Source organism: Lupinus angustifolius, chromosome LG01, assembly GCF_001865875.1.
Source record: "Lupinus angustifolius cultivar Tanjil chromosome LG01, LupAngTanjil_v1.0, whole genome shotgun sequence".
Lineage (NCBI taxonomy): Eukaryota > Viridiplantae > Streptophyta > Magnoliopsida > Fabales > Fabaceae > Lupinus > Lupinus angustifolius.
In genome coordinates, this window is record NC_032009.1 from 33009721 (window position 1) to 33009952 (window position 232).

Genomic DNA, 232 nt, shown 5'->3' on the forward strand with positions numbered 1-232 from the left:
ATCCTAATCCTCATACTCATCCTCATCCTCATCCTCATCCTCATCCTCATCCTCATCCTCATCCTCATCCTCTTCCTAATCGTCATCCTTATCCTCATCCTAATCCTGTTCCTTATCCTCATTCTCATCCTCATCCTCATCCTCATGCTCATCCTCATCCTAATCCTCATTCTCTTAATCATCCTGATCCTCGTCCTCATGCTCATCCTCATTCTCATGCTCATCCTCATCC